The 18,051-nt window shown below is 38.9% G+C and overlaps 1 protein-coding gene across 3 annotated transcripts in view; it reads right to left on the bottom strand.

The window, feature by feature from the left end:
- The window catches only part of LOC115146077 (homeobox protein Meis2-like), a 114,998-nt gene extending 112,883 nt beyond the window's left edge, over positions 1 to 2,115 (bottom strand). Inside the window, exon 1 of one of the 3 annotated variants that reach the window (XM_029687860.2) lies at positions 9 to 2,115. The gene's annotated coding sequence lies outside the window, so the exon portion shown is untranslated. The remainder of the gene's footprint in view (positions 1 to 8) is intronic. The other 2 variants (XM_029687861.2, XM_029687863.2) reach the window with 2 other exon arrangements.
- Positions 2,116 to 18,051: the final 15,936 nt, after the last annotated feature.

Here is an 18,051-nt window from a genome sequence, read left to right as displayed (position 1 = left end):
ACGCTTACTTGTTAACGCTTACTTGTTATCTTGTGTTGTGGTTATAGCCGGTGTGCCTAGTATGAAATATCTCGGTAATACCTTTTAATCGTACTGCTAATTATGAACGGGGCTGTTTAGCAAATTAAACGATATGGCGCACCCCTTCTCAGTCCAGAATGAACTTTTCCAAAAAGAAAAAGCTTTTGTAGAGAAAGTAATTTTGTATGTTTCTCTCGTCCAATCCCCTCTCTAGATAGAAATCCGTGCCTTACCTCAGAGTAGTCAATTATCAAAGCTCCCCAAGATCATCAATCATGTCTTGAGTTTGAAGTTTAGAGGAGGAGCAACGCTCCGGCCATCGATTGCGCTGAGGCTATAGCCCTTTTTCCCTGAGCCCAAGCTTTTTTACGCACAAAACCGAAACAGGCCATCTATCCCTTTTAATATTTAGCTCCATCAATGATAATATACACTTTTGCGCAGATGGCATAATCGTTATATTGATATGTTTTCACATAAATTGATACATTTATGGCTCGGTGACATTTTTGGTGGTTGTCGAAATTAACCATTCATAGGTTGGATGAGCTAGTGGGTTGGATTCAGCTGTAAGGTCAATATACTCCCAACAAACAAACGCGCCATATGGTTGCTTGGGATGACAATAGAAATAGCAATTGAAAAATATTTTTAAAATGAAGGACTGTGACAACAATTATGTTTGTTGGCATAAGGGGGTGGGAAGCCCTACAAGAAAAAGTAGGACTGCAGGGTTGACGAACGGCTGTGTGGACAGTTCAACGTGCAATAGCCCGAGAAGGAACTACAGTGTTATGCGCAGAGCGGCATGCATCGTCTCCAAATACCTCTGACCGATGTTACATTCCGTGAACAGAACCAGGGGCTGGATGCGTGAGCTTTTGAAGACATGGGTTTTTGATATTAGCCCGACTGCTTATAATGATATCGTGCACTATGACCTGTACACTAACCCTAGCGTTTTTCTTCCGGACAAACATGGTAAGTGAATCATATTATGTCCTTTGTTGTGTCTCGTAAAACGGAAGGTTCTCCAACAGTGCAGTTGTGGAAAGTCAGACTAAGTAGCTGATATGATTAGGCCTATTCTGTGAATGTAGAAAATGATTCAGTCGCATTAGAGCCATCCAATCCCCAAAAATGTAAGTAACATTTTTAAACGTTGGATAAGTCAAATGTGGCACATTTTTACGTTATACGGTCAAAATCGTATACACTGTTTTTTTAAACAAATCTTTGATCTTATATATATATTTTGGCCTAAAGACGGGGGATATACACATTCGAAGAGCTTGTGAAACTTGAGGTGGTGATATATGAAATAGCCTTTTCTTCCCAAATGCACCTCAACCTTTTGAACATTCAAAAGTTGTATATTTTATCTAATGTATATAACACAATATGTTAAATGTTTATGAAGTTTATTTGAGGTATTTCACTTATAGTTCTTGGTACAAACTAAGTACGTGCTATTCATTACAATGCAATGCAATGCAATGCAATGGTGAATCCAAAATATAGCCTCTATCAGCATTCAAATTTAACATAAATCTGAATAACATCAAATAAATCTGAATCCTGTTAGTAAGACATTATATTTTAGTTATGGCAATAAATAACTTTTATACACTCTAAATCCTCGTTCTGGATATTGTATTTCAATCTTAATACTTAATAGTCTTAATATAATTCTAATTAATATTTAATAATACAATTAAATTAGCCTTGTAAAAAATAGAACATAGCCTAGATTAAATGGAGGATACCTAAAACATGTTCTCATGGTTTTGGAAACATGCAAGTGTTTGCAAACTAAGACCTTTCAAGTGTCCCATATCATGCCCAAGTTTCCATTATGTTTAGCACTACATTTTCAATAAGTGGATTTCCCATTGTGTGACTTTTCAGGTTGAGGACTCATATGGATAAGGATACATATGAACAAAATCTGTGTTCAAGTAGAAGTGCATCTCTGTCAACATGCGGATCCGTCTCTTCTGCAGAAGATGGCATTAACAGGCGGTAAAATTTCATCTGGTGGTGTCAAATTGAGGTCAGTTTAGGGTTAAAGCTCTCCGTGTCCGTGTGGGACATGGCCAGCTGCGTTTGGATTCATTAGGGGACAGCGGATCCATTTCAAGGAAAACACTACTGAGACAATCACGAGGCTAAAGATCCACTCGGTGTCACATCCTAAAAGTGCACCCACTGTAAAAGAAGTAACCCCCAAACTCCCATTTCAAAACAGACACCAATATCTCCACTTTGCCATGGCTTCCTCTAAAGTAGCCTGGTAGCCTATATGTTGCTAAATATGGAGAAATGTTTTGTTGATTTAATTCCTTCAAAAAGGTCACTGATACGAATCGGGGTTTAAATCCTCTTAGTGACCTTAAATACTTCTTTAGAAACAATCGCTGCTTAACCACAGGAACAAATAACATCGGCCTAATCTTGTTTGTTACTTTGTTCTGAGTTGGCCCGCCTTAGAGTATTTGAGATTATGCAAATAGGAAAAGCTAATGTTGGCTATAGAAAGCCCACAGATAAGAGTAGATCATAGACTTTTCTGAAGGGGACAGAAAACCAACACTTTCAGTAACCTAAAGGTCAATACAAAGATAATTCTGAATTGCGTTCAGGTATATTTAATTTATGGTTATTTTCTGAAGTTTTATAGTAGGCTTTTGTTCAATTGATGTTCAGACAATATCAATACTCGAATGTATATGTTAAAATCTAGTGATTAACTAACTATTCAGTTATATAGGTTTGTTTATCTCAGTGTTTACATAATCTACAGTGACGTTTTTTTTGTTTATACGTAGCCCTGTCAATGTTTTCCTCATGCAACACATACGGCATTACCTCACCAGGCTGAACTCTTTCTGACCCCACGTGAAATGTGACTAGGGTCCCAGAAAGTGGAATGAGCAACTCAAATACTTGTCAAAGTTTCGCGACTAACTGTAAATTCTTCAGTTCCTAAACCGTATTTCCCCTCTATCGATTCTCAGATTCTGGTGTCTGAGGAGGGTGAGAGAAAGGGGGTGGGGTGGGGAGCTACACAAAATGTAACTGTGGCGTTCTCCCTTGAAAATCCCTGGGATCTGTCTCAAAGACACTTAGCATGCCTAATGCGTAAAATATGCATTCCTCTAGCGACATCTGGCGGATTGAACAAACGCCAAACGTTGAATCGCGCCACTATTAATAATTAAGAAAAAAATAGGTAATCTTTAGGAAAAATCTAATTTGCGTGACAACGAAAAATATGCATTATAAATTGTGATCATAATGAATTCATTATTATGTGAACCATATGTTTTTCAAGTGCAATTGAATATATTTTACAGTGGAAAATAGGCCTATTTTAAAAATATTTTGTGAGGAGAGAATGGATTCGAATGCCTATGTTGTCAATATATCAAGCATAATTTGTATCCCAACAAACATTTTTTTCTGAGTGAAATGTGAACCACGCAGGGTGCTGTGTAATATCAAAAATAACGGTAACCAAAATTGTACTATTCGTCCAAAGATTAGGAGTACATAGAAAAACCCAGTGAGGCAGTTGGGACCATCATTAGTTATGGTTTCTGGCTCAATTAATGTAAAGGAATTTACTGGTACACAGCCATTCATCCCAATTACTCAAAGGTGTTTTTCTGTACATGAAAGCTCCTGCGAAATAGATAACTGGTGTAATTAAAAATGACACATGAAGCTCGGTATATTATATTCTTGTTATTATTATTATTTGTCTGTTATTATTACTGTTACACTCCGTTAATGTAGGCCTAATATTTGACAGTGCTGTTAATTCAAATTAATATCAAAATCACAAGCAATCAGCTTCAATCTAATTATAAATCATAAAAATATGTCTGATTTATTTGGACATATAAACACGTTTGAATTAATGTCATATTTCGCGAAATAAAGATATTTTAGAATGTCTCAGCAATCTATTATTTATTCCCGGTCGATATCGTCCAAATAGATGAATGTTGCCTCACTCTATTATTTCCATGATGATATAATAGAATCCCCCCCAATGTCAATAGAAATTTGGTTATGTTTAAGGTCAATATAAATTTGTTAATGTTTTGTCATACTGTTTTGAATTCTCCGAAACGAATTTCAAAACCAACCACAATTTAGCATAAAGACACGGAGGTTTTCTTGCAAGAACATGCTATCATACTTTTTCCATAGTTGTCTGGATCATTACCGAGAGCTGAAGGAACATCCCTCCCGACGTAGCACGGTTTCAGTCAGGCATGGCGAGATTAGTGACCGTGACGAGGACTACGGTCATATGCATCAAATGCTGCTGAGGGGCTTGTATTGTGTGTTTATCGCGAAACACTGGGCGTGCAAGAGTAGCCTAACTATAGCCTAATCATTTGTCCTTGTCCCCTTCGTATCGAACTGTCTGAGCAAATGTAAAGAAATTTGCAGCTAGACTATCATTTTACCGTGCACTTTGGGGGGCAGGTATGCATTTTTATTTTGGGATTGAGGAGGTGGACACGTAAAGGGCCCATCTCGCCACATTACGACTTGTAATAGAGAGAAGTTTAAGTGGAGCCCGAGAAACCGAGAAGTTAATAGCGCTGACCCTCTCGCGGTGCCTCTGTCGCTCATCATTTCTCAGACTTAAGGGGCTTAAAGAGGCAGTAGGCTATGGGCCCACCTTTATTACATATCAAACGCTCTCTTCCTTATCTACATAATAGGAAATACATGCATCGTTGCGTGTTATGCGGATTTGGAAATAGAAACATGTCCAATAAAGTCGCCCTCCCTCGCTGATCAAAGGGGAACATGGCTTTAGGCACCAAAGAAACTACCCCGTCCATTTAAACCGTTATTAAATTGTATTAATTCCCCTCTCCACTTTAAACTTAACATAAATTCCACCCTTGAGTTGTTTGTCCAGTACAGAGGGGAACAATTTAAGTGTTACATTTTCATGGTTGCATCATGCCTCGGAATTGAATTCAATTGGACAGAATAATCAAGAACGCAAATAGAATGTGTTCGGTTGCCCTCTGGACAATTGGAGATGTTTTTATGCCAGCCTTGATGGCAGACGTGTCAAGATTCATAATTAGGCATGCAGCTTTAAACCTTGGAATGTCTGTCAGACACACATCCAACTAAACAGATAACCATATCTTATCTTAACGCAAGCTTCTGACACTGCACGAAAACCCCACTATGTATTTAAAGCTACTTGCAGACCTACAATTGTCTTCAAATGTGAGAATAGGCCATCCACGTAATGCACCCTTTGCGTAACAAGTAAATGGTTAGCAAAGTTTTCTCCTTGAAATTGTTCAATGCTATTTTATATATATGCTTGTTACGAGTTATAGCCTTCAGAAATGCTTTATTGTCTTTTACTTGGTTGAAAAGTCACTACTTTCAATATAATACAACACTAATAATGATCGTTTTTTTACAGGAACATGTTGTGAAAGTGACATACTGTAGGCTACTTTCAGGTGGCTCTGTCTTCATGTGCGTGGTAATATTTTTGAACTCGCCAAATTGTCTTATCAAAAGGCAGCTGAATATAGCCCCCCTATGTGTATATACATCTTAACAATTATGGACCTGTTATGGGACGTTTGCGTAGTGGTAAATAAGAACAGTTAAATAAGAGGGAGTTTTCATTTGGATAAATGTGTATGTTCAGCTGTCATATACTAGCCTATTGCCCTGCTACTTTGTGAAATTCGTGAGATGCTTTATGTTGTACAATAGGAGTGTAGTTGAACTGGAAAAGGGGCAGGAAGGGTTGTTTCCACCAGGGTGGGGAGTTCCAGTCATATAGGTTACAGTGGCATTACATTTAGTCTAGGTCGGCTAAAGTGAGACACTGACTAGAGATAAAAGTCAAATGATGAGAAACACTAGTCTGTTGTTCTATAAACACTATTGAATAGGCTTTCATAACACATATGAACATTTAATACATTTAGTTAACTAAAAAACAAATCTGTAATAATGTTCTTGGGTAAATGTTAAATGCTAAATCTCCAGTTGAGCCACCTGTGCAATCATTGTTTACTCTCCCATGTGTGTAAACATCAAGTGCCCTACATGCTGATGAATAAGTGTAGTATGGCAGGCTCAAAAGTCAAGTGTTGCTTGTAAAGATTCGGAGGTATCTTTGTGTATATTTGTATCTGTCCTTAAAGTTTTGATCCAATTAATAAATGAGCGTGTTTTATAATTGATGATATGGTGTTGTGGTGTGATAACATTGAATCTATTCTTTATTGCATTCTAGATTGTTCTGTAGTTTATTTGAATTTTCACGTAAGCCGGGTGTAGACTTACAGATTCTACAGAGAAGCACGGCGTTGTTAGAATTTTGATTAAAGGTATAATTTTGGAATAAAAACCAATTGAAACAAACTATTGACAGTACTGCTCACCCAATGACAACCTGAAGTGATTAAAACAGCTATTAAGAAATTCAAGAGGCTTCATGATGTAACTAGTGAAAGGTCACATATGAATCCAAGAGTTTGGTCTCTCAGTCTGCAACCACTCTGAATGCAGTGAGCGTCCTGTGTATTTCATATGATGTGCGGTTCCCAGGTGACATTTCCGTTGGAGACCCTCACTGACTGACCTCGGATACTCACCACACAACATAGGCCCCCTAGATTACAATCACCGGCTGGCGTACATCTGAAAATACACACCAACCGACCGGTCTCAGTTAACCTAACTCACACACATCTCAGCTGTGACATCTCAGCCGATTGTTAGAGAGAAAGAAAAAAATGAAAGATGCAAGTTAACAAATGCAGATGGCATGGTTGTTCCTGTTTTGTTTTCTTCCTGCTCCTTTCTGTTTATGTGTCCCCCCCCCCCTCGACACCCCCTCGGATCTGCAGGAGTTCACACGATCAAGCAATGTACCCAGGTAATTACCGCACATTGTCAAATAAAGCGACCACTGATTCAAATGAGGAGTGAAATATCAAAGAGCAGCGTTGCCTTTGCAGCCAGCCACTTATCCACATAGGAGACAGAGAGGAGATCTGAGGCGCAGGGGGACCTGCAGAGCGGAGAGGCACTGACAACAGTCAGACGCCAATTCTTTAGATAAATATCACCGTAACCAAACATGCTGGAGTTCACCTATTATACAATAATATAGCATGTACCACAAACATTCTAGACGTCCATTATCAACACCTCATATCCTCAGGGTGACCGTGAGAGCAACCTTACCAAGAGATATTCAATACATTTCTGATTACACTTCTGGTTCACTATCCCATGAGTCAACTCAAAGGTCAAAGGTTGTCAATCTCACCAGTCAGTCTGGTTGTTGTGGTGAAGCAGTGCCTTCTGGGCAATCAATTACTGCTGTATCTGAACATGACAGGGTAGTCACACAACATTTTATGGCATCTTGTCACATACAAAGTTATACCCATGTAAGTATATGATTTACTGGTACCTAGTTTTTAATAACTAAATTATAAACAAAAAAGAGAAAGTAGATAAATAATTGTACATAAGTCCTGTATTACAGAGGGACATTTATGGCCTAGATTCTTTATGTTTTAATTGAATGATGTGACGGATGCAGGGAAAGCAAACAACCAAATAGTTGTTTACCAAGATATGTTGTCATGCTATCGTCCCCAGAAGTGTTGTGTTTAGGAAGTGAATGGACTGCAGCAACAAGGAAAAGGAGCAGCGAGACATTCCTGAATTGTACGTCTCCATTCCATTCCATGTATCTCATGACATTACCTCCGTTTCTGCACATCTAACACATCGATTTTCCCACGTCTTTCAAGACATCTCATGAACCACAAAATGAGTGGTAGGTCAATTCAATGATGAATGTAAATACTGGGGGAAATTACAATCAGACAAGCATCTTTTCTTCTCCCTTCGAGTTACAAGTAGACAAGCCGTGTGGTGGGATTTCAGAACTGCGTTTCAACCAGAGTACCTGTAATTTGACTTGCCACGTGTAAACGGAAGTTGAATGGGCGACATTGTGAAACAACAGACAAAATACTTGCAATGGTTTAGTGGGTGTTTTCCATGGTTGCAGGCAAAATAGGGTCTGGAAGAATGTTTGAGTGTTTAATACTATAAACACACTTCCCTCCCTCTGGCTTACTGAGGGCTCATAGGGATACTTTACATGTAAATATTCATAAAGCGATAGGCTGGGTCCATTAATTATTAAGTACAGTAAAGAAGTGTAATACTTCAATGTTTAACATATGAATCTTGTATTTTATTAGATGAGCTTGAGGATGAACAAGGGTGGGAAAAGCCATATCTCACAAAATGCCTTGGAATAAGCCCGAGGAACACAAAATGCCTTGGAATAAGCCAGAGGAACACAAAATGCCTTGGAATAAGCCCGAGGAACACAAAATGACTTGGAATAAGCCCGAGGAACACAAAATGGAGGGAATAGAGACATGTTCACTATATTTCTCCCAGCTCCTGGCCATTTGTAATGTAATTCAAATGTAATAATATCTGCTTGGAGCTCCAGAACATGCAGATGTTCTAGAGGATGGGAAAATATAGCGTGTGTGTATACACACAACTACACTGTATGACCAAAACTAAGTGGACACCTGCTCGTCAAACATCTCGTTCAAACATCATGGGCATTAATATGGAGTTGGTCCCCCTTGCTGCTATTACAGCCTCCACTCTTCTAGGAAGGCTTTCAGCTAGATGTTGGAACATTGCTGCAGGGACTTGCTTCCATTCAGCTACAAGAGCATTAGTGAGGTCGGGCACTGATGCTCGGCAATTAGGCCTGGCTCACAGTCGGTGTTCCAATTCATCCCAAAGGTGTTCGATGGGGTTGAGGTCAAGGCTCTGTGCAGGCCAGTTAAGTTCTTCCACACTGATCTCGACAAGTCATTTCTGTATGGACCTCTCTTTGTGCACGGGGGCATTGTCATGCTAAAACAGGAAAGGGCCTTCCCCAAACTGTTGCCACGAAGTTGGAAACCCAGAATTGTCTAGAATGTCATTGTATGCTGTAACGTCAAGATTTCTTTTCACTGAAAAACAGCCCCAGGCCATTATTCCTCTTCCACCAAACTTTACAGGTGGCATTATACATTGGGGTAGCTAGCATTCTCCTAGCTTCCGCCAAACCCAAATTTGTCTGTTGGACTGCCAGTTGGTGAAGCGTGATTCATTACTCCAGAGAACGTGATTCCACTACTCCAGAGTCCAACGGCGGCAAGCTTTACACCATTCTAGCCGACGCTTGACATTGCGCATGGTGCTCTTAGACTTGTGTGTGGCTGCTCAGCCATGGAAACCCATTTCACGAAGCTCCCGAAGAACAGTTCTTGTGCTGACGTTGTCTGACCTACCACTTCACGGCTGTGCCATTGTTGCTTCTAGACGTTTCCACTTCACAATAGCAGCACTTACAGTTAACCGGGGCAGCTCTAGCAGGGCAGAAATGTGACGAACTGACTTGTTGGAAAGGTGGCATCATATGACGGTGACACGTTGAAAGTCACTGAACTCTTCAGTAAGGCCATTCTACTGCCAATGTCTGTCTCTAGAGATTGCATGGCTGTGTGCTCGATTTTATACACCTGTCAGCAACGGGTGTAGCTGAAATAACCAAATCCACTCATTTGAAGGGCTGTCCACATACTTCTGTATATATAGTGTATATGAGGGCAGTTACACACACACTCGTACACACACTTTTGAAACAGGCTATCATCAGGAACAGCAAAGTAATAAATATGTTTTTCATAAATTAATATTGTGTGGATATTAGTGTGCACATAATGTAGGCCCCAACAAATATTCACTACAGTGTAACAACGCAATTGTACACTAAATGCACAGATAACAAGGAAAACACTTTTTCCCTGAAAACAAACTTGCAGATTGTTTCATTTGTATAAGGTTTATTTGTCACAGTTCATCCTAGTAGTGCTTGATGTACGTTTATACTTGTCTTAATGCTTTATGTAAGTTTCCAGGTGAACTGTGCCCGACCGCATTCCTCCTGCCCTGTTCCTCAGGGCAGCTCTGGGATCTGTGGATCCACTCATGGCATATTGTCACAAGTTGATGAAACTCGAGTGGGGCCACTAGTGAGCAATAGTTAGAACAGAGTTTTGACATGTAGGAAGAATATTGAGACTGTCTGTAACCTTAGGTTCTACTAAAATAGTGTTCATGTCCTGAATACGTGAACCTCAATGCAATGGGGATTTTGAGAAGCAGAGAAACAATGGCAAAGTGTACTTCTCTTGTCAATACGTTCTTGTAAATGATACAGTATAGAAGCCCAATATTCTGTTGTATTCCCTTTGAGTCGCTTCGTTAAAAGTTAAAATATTAAGTTAGAGGAAGTAAAATAATAAATGAGTAATTCAAATTCCCATTTCTGTTATGATTTCATACATTTCTCTCCTCATACACTTCTCTCCTCATACACTTCTCTCATCATACACTTCTCTCATCATACACTTCCCTCCTCATACACTTCTCTCATCATACACTTCCCTCCTCATACACTTCTCTCATCATACACTTCTCTCCTCATACACTTTTCTCATCATACACTTCCCTCATCATACACTTCTCTCCTCATACATTTCTCTCATCATACATGTCTCTCATCATACACTTCTCTCATCATACATTTCTCTCCTCACACACTTCTCTCCTCATACACTTCTCTCATCATACACTTCTCTCATCATACATTTCTCTCCACATACACTTCTCTCCTCATACACTTCTCTCATCATACATTTCTCTCATCATACACTTCTTTCCTTGTACACTTCTCTCATCATACACTCATCATACACGTCTCACATCATACACTTCTCTCCTCATACACTTCTCTCCTCGTACACTTCTCTCATCATACACTTCTTTCCTCGTACATTTCTCTCATCATACACTTCTCTCCTCATACATTTCTCTCATCATACAATTCTCTCATCATACACTTCTCTTATCATATACTTCTCTCATCATACACTTCTCTTATCATACACTTCTCTCATCGTACACTTTTCTCATCATACACGTCTCTCCTCGCACACTTCTCTCATCATACACTTCTCTCCACATACACTTCTCTCATCATACACTTTTCTCATCATAGACTTCTCTCATCATTCAATTCTTTCCTCATACACTTCTCTCATCATACACTTCTCTCCTCATACACTTCTCTCATCGTACAATTCTCTCATCGTACACTTCTCTCATCATACATTTCTCTCCTCATACATTTCTCTCATCATACACTTCTCTCATCATACACTTCTCTCATCATACACTTCTCTCCTCATACACTTCTCTCATCATACACTTCTCTCCTCATACACTTCTCTACTCATACACTTCTCTCCTCATACACTTCTCTCATCAAACATTTCTCTCATCATACACTTCTCTTCTCACAGTTCTCTCCTCATACACTTCTCTCCTCATACATTTCTACCATCATACATTTCTCTCATCATACACTTCTCTCATCATACACTTCTCTTATCATACACTTCTCTCCTCATACACTTCTCTCCTCGTACACTTCTCTCATCATACACTTCCTTCCTTGTACATTTCTCTCATCATACATTTCTCTCCTCATACATTTCTCTCATCATACACTTCTCTCATCATACACTTCTCTCATTGTACACTTCTCTCATCATACACGTCTCTCATCATATACTTCTCTCATCATACACTTCTCTCCACATACACTTCTCTCATCATACACTTTTCTCATCATAGACTTCTCTTATCATACACTTCTCTCCTCATACACTTCTCTCCTCTCCTCATACACTTCTTCTCATACAATTCTCTCGCCATACACTTCTCTCATCATACACTTCCTTCCTTGTACATTTCTCTCATCATACATTTCTCTCCTCATACATTTCTCTCATCATACACTTCTCTCATCATACACTTCTCTCATTGTACACTTCTCTCATCATACACGTCTCTCATCATATACTTCTCTCATCATACACTTCTCTCCACATACACTTCTCTCATCATACACTTTTCTCATCATAGACTTCTCTCATCATTCACTTCTTTCCTCATACACTTCTCTCATCATACACTTCTCTCATCATACACTTCTCTCCTCATACATTTCTCTCATCATACACTTCTCTCATCATACACTTCTCTCCTCATACACTTCTCTCCTCATACACTTCTCTCATCATACACTTCTTTCCTCGTACACTTCTCTCATCATACACTTCTCTCCTCATACATTTCTCTCATCATACACTTCTCTCATCATACACTTCTCTCCACATACACTTCTCTCTTATACACTTTTCTCATCATAGACTTCTCTCATCATTCACTTCTTTCCTCATACACTTCTCTCATCATACACTTCTCTCCTCAAAACTTCTCTCATCATACACTTCTCTCATTGTACACTTCTCTCATCATACACTTCTCTCCTCATACATTTCTCTCATCATACACTTCTCTCATCATACACTTCTCTTATCATACACTTCTCTCATCATACACTTCTCTCATCATACACTTCTCTCATCATACACATCTCTCCTCATACACTTCTCTCCTCATACACTTCTCTTATCATACACTTCTCTCATCATACACTTCTCTCCTCATACACTTCTCTCATCATACACTTCTCTCATCATACACTTCTCTCCATTCTCAGTGCCATAATCCTCCCATTAGCTTGTTTGAGAGCACAGATGATAATACAACTGGAAATATGACATTTTTCAAATGGAGATCAAATGTAATTCAATGCAAATGTAACTATTGACTTTCTCGATTGAGATTGTTTCTCAACCGAGAAAGCAGGGAGATGACGAAGTGGAGGGGAAGGCTTCTCCTGTATGACGATGGATGTTCAAAGGTTTTAATTTAAACATGACATACTGTAAGTTATATAGTTACAGTATAGGAAAATCATGGAGTGTGAGTAGAATTCTAACTACTGATTGATATCAGCTCGGTTTTCCCTTATGGTTGCACGTTCCATTGTATCATTGTCTGAAATGAAGTAGTGATTTGTGTCACTTCTATAGAAGCAAAGAAGACGCTCTTGCCATTATGTAAAAGACCAACATCCCACTGGGCACAGATGCCAATTCAAAGTCTATTCTACGTTGGTTCAGCGTAATTTCATTGAAGTGATTTGGAAACAACGTTGATTCAACCAGTGTGTGCCCAGTGGGATGTGTCAAAAAAGTCAGTATTATGGGAGTGAAATTGAATTAAGAATTCCCCTAGCTAGCTGATTCAGCTTCTTACCATCCTCATTATATGCCTTAGTATTGTATCTATAACCAAATCCCTTAGTGGAATGAGGATTCTATGTTCATCCTATCATTACCAAGTGGTAATATTGTAGTCAATTAGTATGAATGAGCTCATTTTCCCACTTACTAATTAACCCAAGAAAAAAACAAATAGGACAAAATCACATACAATTTTGAAGTGCGTGGTGCACAAATTGAGACCATGCTATATTATGGTTAACCAACTTGATTTCCACAGTGGATCCTCAATATGTATGAGCTACATCAAAGAACAGAATCAGAGATGAGGCCCTTCACCAAGGCACAACCCACTTCTTAATAAGAATATGTAAATGTATTGATTTTTGTTGTACTCTAGCGATTGCATAACATGATTTCATGCTGCTTGTGTACAAAACACGTGCTCGCTTTGGGATATTTTCCTCAAAGGCAGTTCAGTCACAATATACATTAAGTTTGCTGAAGTATATTGTAGTTACATTGAATTACAATGTATTTGGTAGATGCATGCATATTAATAACTATGTAACTACATAGTACTTATCCGCTGAGCGTATTCCTAAACGGTCAGCTGTTACATGTTACTGATTAGTAGTAATACACAAGGTAACACCCTGCTGTAAGGTAAGTCATTTCCTGTGCCATGGCCATTAGGACTTGGTATTTGGACATCAGCACTCTATGTGCCCAACATTGTCACTCACATGGAGTTGGATGAATGGTGCACAACATAGCTTCAAAATAATAAGAGAAAAGAGTCAAATTGCAGCAACAACCATATTAGCTTCCTTTTCCAATGAGACAGTTGAGGAGTGGCTTGAAACATAAAAAAATGACAACCATACAGAATGTTTGCGAATTGCCTGTGTTACTTAAAAGTACGTTTCCAGGGATTTCCTGTCATGGCGATTCATGGATCAATGCCCTGGAAATATGAATATGCTTTTTTTTTTACAAACAGCAATGACCTAATGTCTTCAGTCAAAATACTCAACTAATATATGAGAATACTTTGTTTATTAGATTAAGTCTTAGTGACAGGAATGTAAGACACACAAAAATTGCCTTGGCTATTCACAAACTCAATTCAGACCTTGGGATGCAGAACTGTCAGACATTCAAATGAAAAGTAAACTGCAGAATCATCATTTTTGGTTGTTAACCACCCAGTTTCAGGGTATAAGAAAAGCCCCTAAATAGCAGGCAACTTTGGTACCACAGCTATATTCTTTGTTCCTTGCTGCAGTCAAATTTGAAATGTAGTGCATTTTTTTGTACGTGATATTCTCCATTCTCCTTTACTTTCACTGGTGGTTAATTATTAAAGGTATGTATTTGAATTATAAATATACTAGTTATACAGAAGTAGGCAAAGCAGCCATACAGCCTCAGGCTAAACCCTTCCATTACCCATTATTTTCCAGCCTCCTGCCTCCATCTCCCTGCCTCCTCTCTCTATGTCATCTCCAAAAACAGCCAGGCATTCCTTTGTACTTGACTACCCCCTCCCCACTTTGGCCAACCACACCAAAATAAAAATAAAATCCACCCCCTCGATATGTATGGGTGCCTCCTTGAAGTAGGATGTCACACTTGTCTTAAATATAATGAATCGCTACATCTTCAAGGCGTCCCGGCTCCCAACCTGCCTAGTCCTCCCCCGTTCCCAACCCCTTCCCAACCATCCTACATGTCACAAATCATCCTGCAAGGAGGGATTTACAGTAAATCATTAACATTGTCAGAGATGACATGGCCAAGACAGGGAAGAGCCCAGAGATGCAGCCCAGAAATATGTGGGATAGGAATAAGGAATGATAAACAAAGAAGCCATGCTGCCTAGTATGCCCCCTATCTTTCTCTCCCTTGCTCCAGCTCTCATCGCGCCTCTGTTTGCTACCCCATCTCTCTGGAATTTCTGAGTAGGAAGAAAGGTATGAAGGGAAGAAAGTCAAGAAACTGTCAAACGACAAGTTTAAAAATCTATTTTTACGGTTCGGTTGAATTTGTGGTGTGTTTGACGGTTGTATTTTTTCTCTTGTAACCAAGTAGAAGCTGTTGAGATGTGGTGATGTTTACTTTAATACTAATGATAAATCCCAAAATGTATATGACCCATTTACCCCACTAACACTTGATCGAATCACTTCAGATGCTTGTGCTTCATACAGTACAATGCAACTTATCCACTTGATATCCTTTTAATAACAGGAAGCACACATATCGTAAGGATATACTCTTACCTATGCTGTCATCCATCAAGCAGATTACTCATTTTCTCTCAATTTCTGCTGCTCTCTTAAGAATCTCAAGAATGATTGATAACAGAGGAAGGAGCAGCACAGTGGTACTGTTTTTAACCTTGCTACAGTCATTAATCCGCTTTATGCCCATGAAGGTAATAAAGGAGACAATGAATTAGTCATTAAAGCACAGGTCAGTTTATTAGAATCCCTGATTGAACTGTAAAATGACTTCTTCTCCCAGGCTGTTGCCAAGACCAGGATGGAAATCTTCAGCGAGAAGGAGAAAAAAAGGACCTGAGACAGAAGAGAAATCCTGCATTAGAGCTTTTTTCCCCCTTCAAAGTAGGTGATAGACAGAGAGACACCAGCAATCCGGGAACATTCCCAGAACATTAGCTAAGATTCCCATGAAGTTTAAGTTACGTTTTTATCTAACATCAGGATGATAATGTTTTTGATAACATCATTTTTGGGAAATGAAACGTCTAAAAGAAACACTGTAGAATCATCCGCACAACTGGACAACTCTACAATGTTTCCCTGTAGTCTTGGATACCTTGTAAATATGAAGAAGTATATAAAGACGATGGGTGAAGGGATGGGGAATAACCCAGTTACCAGTATTTCCCTGGGTTTGTAATGTCTAAGATGGCTAAAAAGGAAGTATGGAATTCCCGATTGACCATACTGCCATGGCTATATACTGAGAAAGGAAGATGTAAGAGAGGTTTTCAATTGAAATATCATTGGAATGTTCCCCTAACGTTCACTAAAACGTTGTGCACAACATCTGTAACCACCACCACAGAACATTCCTCAAACGTTCTCATTTGGTTTCCAGCTAATAACACAATTACCAGTAATGTTTTCCCAGCAGGTTGCGGCACACGTTAACAAAAACTGTCCAATCATGTTGATGTTTGTACAATGTTTGTTGCAAGAACATTCCCAAAACACATTCTCTGTTCTTTAAAGGTTCCCAGCATGTTTCATTACCTTGTGGGAACAGTCTGGTGGGAACTTTGTGGGGATATGTTCCCAAAACACCAAAAAATTGTCCAGTTGTGCAGATGATTCAACAAATGTTTCGTTTAGGTGCAAAAAACATTCACCCGACATTGCAAGAACGTGCTTAAAACACATTTAATATGTTCTTCAAAGGCTCACAGAATGTTTCTTAAGGTTGCGGAACAATTGTGGGGATATGGCAAGAGATGGGTTCCCAAAACATTAAAACTGTCCAGTTGTGCTGACATTCAGATAATGTTTGTATCAGGGTGCAAAAAAAGCATTCCTTTGATGTTGCAAGAATGTTGACAGAACAGCCTTTAAAGGTTCCCAGAACATTTCATTAGGTTGTGGGAACAGTGTGGATACATTTCAAGAGATTCCCAAAACACAAAATATGCTCAGTTGAGATGACATTCATACAATGTGTAGATCTGGAGAGAAATATAATGGGGATGTATTCCAATCTGCTTAAACTAGCATGGCGAGAATGTTGTAGTAATATTAGGTAAAACTTAAATATACATTTTTTAAATTGATCTCAAAATGTTCTGAGGACCTCCAAGACAAGGTAAAATGTATGCTGCGTGAACATCAATGGAATATTATGGTCAACCTAAAACAAATAAGATATGAACGTCATACAAACGGACTTATATGGAAATTGTGGAACATTATTCAACAGTGTGGGAATATCACAAGAATATCCTTGCAACATTAAGTTAGGTTGCGCAGGACACTCCCTTAATAACCTTTTACTGCAGTGGGCTAAATCAGGGTCAACACAGAGTTGCTTGGTTGTCTTAAACAAATCTACTTTGAAATAAACGTATACACCTCACACACGGTTATTGGCTTTAAAAAAGAAGACATCTGTACCATGTCAAATATAGAGTTGAAATGTATAACATTTTGAGTTTTCTTATATTTTCCAATATTACACTTTTACATCACAAAGACTGAAATATAACAAAACCGTTTGACATAGAAACACAGGATTTCCTGTGTTAAAAATAAATACATGTTTATTAATTATGAAATTATGAAAAATATGAATAACATTCCACCCATGAGGCCACTAGGTCATTTGACTGCAAGAAAGGGCTACTGGCAGTTCACATTTGAGGACGGTAATTGTAAGGCCACTGCAAGGTGATAAAGACACACAGCATTTTCATTTAATTCATAGGACATTTAAACAGCTTTTAATTCATACAAACACAACCGTATTTTATAGACTTCATATGTTCACAATCCGCACATGTGGGGTTTGAACAAGACAGGTGTTTTATCCTCTGTGCCTCCAAAGAATCTCTCTTCCGTCTGCTAACTGGGTTATTCACCACCACTTCACCCGTCCTCTTCATATGCTGCGTACATCTGGGCCCATATTTACAAGGTATCTGAGACTATGAGTGCTGATC

The sequence above is a fragment of the Oncorhynchus nerka genome, linkage group LG18 (genome assembly GCF_034236695.1).
Source record: "Oncorhynchus nerka isolate Pitt River linkage group LG18, Oner_Uvic_2.0, whole genome shotgun sequence".
NCBI lineage: Eukaryota > Metazoa > Chordata > Actinopteri > Salmoniformes > Salmonidae > Oncorhynchus > Oncorhynchus nerka.
The sequence above is the reverse complement of the archived record's forward strand: the minus strand, read 5'-3'. Positions and strand labels throughout refer to the sequence as shown.